The following is a 5,115-nucleotide window of genomic DNA, read 5'->3' on the forward strand; positions in this document are numbered from 1 at the left end:
ATTCGGTAGCACTACATAATACGGCCCGCGACTTACAGCGTACCTACCGCTCTCTTGCCGCGTAGGTTGCCGCTTATTTCACACAAGTACTGAGTAACTGCAGCTCACTTTCCCCCCTGTTTCCCCCGTGCATTTACAGTGTAACTAGGCTGCGTCTTAGCGCGTAACTTACATCCTGCTTCACACCAACTTCCGCAGAAGTACAGGGTAACTCTCGCTGTTTTACAGTTTAACTAGGCTGCGTCTTGGCACGTAACTCCTGTCCTACTTTACACCAAATTACACAGTAACTCTCGCTCACTCCGCCACTAATTACCCCGCATTTTACAGTATAACTAGGCTGTGTCTTAGAGCGTAACTCCCGTACAATTACGTCCTACTTTCCCCGGACTTACAGTGTAACTCCTGCCAGGTACATTAGAAATTAAATAGTCTACTGTACAATATGAGCACAGTTGCAATCCATGTTTTCCAAAAGTGTCAGCAGCGACATTTCACCTCTATTTCAGAGATTTATTATTCATTATTTAATTGTATGGTTTGGAATAGGTGAGAAATGGGTATAGAGTGTGGACATTTTCCAATACAGTAACAGGCTGGCTGGTAGCAAACTTACCTCTCTAAAATGCACATCTATGAAAGTCTAGTTCTGTCATCCAAGGGCAAAACACAAACTATACAGTAATACATCCACAATAATGAGTCATTCGGAGAGTTAGAAAATGTTTTTATTATTTATTAACCAGAAAACACATGACACATCCACATCCATGATCATTCATAAACTTTAAGTACAGTAAGTACCCTACTGTAAGTGAGCACTGTTACCCCTCCTTAGTCTGCACCTATACAGTAGCTGTCATGCACCTACACACTACTTGTCTTAGAGTTACCCAGTAAGTAGAGGGTAACGGGCTGTATTATAAAGTAATGGCTGTTACTCCCTCCTTAGTCTGCACCTATACAGTAGCTGTCATGCACCTACACACTACTTGTCTTAGAGTTACCCAGTAAGTAGAGGGTAACGGGCTGTATTATAAAGTAATGGCTGTTACTCCCTCCTTAGTCTGCACCTACACAGTAGCTGTCATGCACCTACACACTACTTGTCTTAGAGTTACCCAGTAAGTAGAGGGTAACGGGCTGTATTATAAAGTAATGGCTGTTACTCCCTCCTTAGTCTGCACCTATACAGTAGCTGTCATGCACCTACACACTACTTGTCTTAGAGTTACCCAGTAAGTAGAGGGTAACGGGCTGTATTATAAAGTAATGGCTGTTACTCCCTCCTTAGTCTGCACCTATACAGTAGCTGTCATGCACCTACACACTACTTGTCTTAGAGTTACCCAGTAAGTAGAGGGTAACGGGCTGTATTATAAAGTAATGGCTGTTACTCCCTCCTTAGTCTGCACCTATACAGTAGCTGTCATGCACCTACACACTACTTGTCTTAGAGTTACCCAGTAAGTAGAGGGTAACGGGCTGTATTATAAAGTAATGGCTGTTACTCCCTCCTTAGTCTGCACCTATACAGTAGCTGTCATGCACCTACACACTACTTGTCTTAGAGTTACCCAGTAAGTAGAGGGTAACGGGCTGTATTATAAAGTAATGGCTGTTACTCCCTCCTTAGTCTGCACCTACACAGTAGCTGTCATGCACCTACACACTACTTGTCTTAGAGTTACCCAGTAAGTAGAGGGTAACGGGCTGTATTATAAAGTAATGGCTGTTACTCCCTCCTTAGTCTGCACCTATACAGTAGCTGTCATGCACCTACACTGTACTTGTCTTAGAGTTACCCAGTAACTAGAGGGTAACGGGCTGTATTATAAAGTATTCTTTGTTATTCCCTCCTTAGAGTGCAAATACACTGTAATTGTCCTGCAACTACAATGTAGTTGTCCCGGAGTTACCCAGTACCTACAAAGTAGCGGGCTGTATTATAAAGTATTCTTTGTTATTCCCTCCTTAGTGTGCAAATACACTGTAATTGTCCTGCAACTACACTGTAGTTGTCCTGGAGTTACCCAGTACCTTCTACTGCAGCTGTAACTACTGTCTAAGTAGAACCAGTAAGTTAGAACACAGTTTGTTTCACGAGATAACATCATCTGAAAGTACAGTAATACAAAGACAAAACTAACTGAAGTGTCCCTGACATCATAAAATAACAGATTTCTACTGGCTTTTGTTATTTACATTAAAGTTCAGTTTTGTTCCTTCTGTTATAAACTGTTTCATTTAGTTTTGATCCATCTGTCTGGTCCTTCTAGGTCTAAAATAGTCAGTCAAGTCAGTTTCATTTGACAAAATGTACTTTCTAAGTTAGAAGAGTCAAGTTGAAAAGATTGTTGTGATACTACTATCACACCAGAGTGTGACACTCAGTAATGGAGAATGGATGGGCTCCTCCATAAAAGGTGATCTTGATCTTGATCCAGCTCCTTGGGCCAAAGCAGAGATCAGGGTCATGGGTGGCGTGCCATCTCCCTCGTCAGGTACCATTTTCATGGCATCTCAAAAACCTCACCTGTGTAGAAACATAATTAGGGCCCGAGCGGCGACTGCAAGTCGCCCAGCGAAAGCCCTTTTGAAATCGCGCTGTTTATTATTATTATTAGGCCCGAGCGGCGAGTAGCACTCGCCCGCGGAGGGCCTATTGTAATCGTGCTGTTTATTATTCTTTATTATTCTTGCGGTCTTTAAACCCCAATTTGGCCCCTTTCCCAAACTCGAAAATGCCCCAACTTTTGCCCCGATGTCCGGCCTGGTGAAAAATTCGATATTTTGGAGTCGTCGCACATGTCCGACGCAAAATGGCGAAATAGCGCCCCCTACAAAATTGAAAAAAGCCCATAGGGACTTTCGCTAACTTTGTCCTAGACAGACAAAATTCGGTATACTTATCTACCATACCCAGATATACAAAAAAGCCTCTTAATGTCATGGTGAAATCCCAACAGGAAGTCGGCCATTTTGATTTTGATTTTTCCCGCCTAAACTTAACTCCTCCCACAGCGTTCGCCCGATCAAGTTGAAATTAGGTACACCACATCTCCAGACCTAGCTGAGCTTATCTTGTGCTCCGTGAGTCCGTAGGTCAAAGGGCGTGGCTGCCAGCGCTCAATACACTATGGCGTGCTCGCCATGTACATACGAGTGGCTCTCACGCCCACATACTTCATCCAATCAACTTCAAACTTGCTGGACATGACGATGGCTCCGCCCTGAACGTCCCGATATATTAACTTCCCACGTAACTCATAGCGCCCCCCGGTGGTAACAGGAAGTGTACTAAAATTTGGAAAATGTACATACTTTGCCCCATCAACTTCATTCCACTTCTAAAACATGCAGAACCAGTTGGTGAAGCTACATTATGAACGCTGTGAAGCTACGAGTAATGGCGTCCGTGTGGCGACGCGGTGACCATTCCTCGCCATGACAATACGTTTGCCCTTTGGATGGCTTTATTGAACTCGTATCAACATGAAAATTGGTACACAGGTCCAGGGTCACAACCTCAACGTTTCCATATGCTCGTAGGTGATCTCACTCATTCGCCCCCTAGTGGAAACAGGAAGTGCCATATTTTACATCAACATTGTCCGATTTCCACGAAACCTCACATGTGTGATGAGGGACTGACCCTGAATACACCTGCACGCATCCCATTACTGCCCCCTGGTGGACGAACCTTTAATTGCTCATAACTCCTTCATGCTTTGTCCGATTCACTCCAAACTTCACATGGGTGATGAGGGGCCGCCCCTGAACGCACCACACCACAGCACTTTTTCGCCATTCTCGCTTCGCGCCACGGCCCCCGCACGCCTCAGGCCCCCGCGGTCGCATGGGTCGAGCGAGGGCCGATCATCGCCGCTTGCGGCTTTAATTAGGCCCGAGCGGCGAGTAGCACTCGCCCGAGGGGCTATTGAAATCGCGCTGTTTATTATTAGGGCCCGAGCGGCGACTGCAAGTCGCCCAGCGAAAGCCCTATTGAAATCGCGCTGTTTATTATTATTAGGGCCCGAGCGGCGACTGCAAGTCGCCCAGCGAAAGCCCTATTGAAATCGCGCTGTTTATTATTATTATTATTCCCACACTCTTAAAACCCCAATTTCGCCCCTTTCCCAAAGGCGAAAATGCGTCTACTTTTGCATGGGTGTCCGGCCGGATCCGAAAAACGATATTTTTGAGTGGTCGCACATGGTCGACGCGAAATGGCTAAATAGCGCCCCCTACAATTTTGCCAAAAACCCATAGGGAAAAAAATGACGTTAACGAAAGCGGACCAAAATCGGCACACATATTTATCAATGCGAGATGAACAAAAAATCCTCCTATAGCGAAGCCCGAAACCCAACAGGAAGTCGGCCATTTTGGTTCAAAGTTCGTTTACGCAAAACGAACTCGTCCGAGGGGTTACGCCCGATCGGCTCCAAATTGGGTTCAGAACATCGTCAGACCTAGCTGAGCTTATCTTGTGCTCCGCAGGTCTGTAGCTCAAAGCGCTTGGCCTCTGGCGTGCCCCGAAGTTTGGCGACTGTTTCGGTGCTCGCCATGTAAATACGAACGGCTCTCATGCCCACATACTTGATCGTAGACGCTTCAAACTTGGTGCAAAAATCTATGGCGAGACCCTGAACGATCCGACATATTATTTGCCTACGTCGCTCATAGCGCCCCCCGGTGGTAACAGGAAACGTACAAAAATTCGTTAAAAATACGTAGTTCACTAAATCGACTTTGTTCCACTTCTAGTACATGCTGAACCAGTTGCTGAAGCTACATTATGAACGCTTTGAAGATACGACGAACGGCGTCCGTGTGCCGCCGCGGCGACTGACGATTTTTTGTCGTAAAATTACGTTTGCCTATTACGCGCACATACTTCGTCGTAGCCACTTGAAATTCAAAGGACATGACGTTGGCTCTGCCCTGAACGTTTTGATGTATCGACTTCCTGCCTGGCTCATAGCGCCCCCCGGTGGTAACAGGAAGTACGCAAAAATTCATTAAAAATCTATACTTCACCCGATCAACTTCATTCCACTTCTAATACATGCAGAACCAGTTGCTGAAGCTACATTATGAACGCTGTGAAGA

Source organism: Trachurus japonicus, chromosome 12, assembly GCF_045865225.1.
Source record: "Trachurus japonicus isolate A0001 chromosome 12, Traja_1.0".
In the NCBI taxonomy this organism is placed as follows: domain Eukaryota; kingdom Metazoa; phylum Chordata; class Actinopteri; order Carangiformes; family Carangidae; genus Trachurus; species Trachurus japonicus.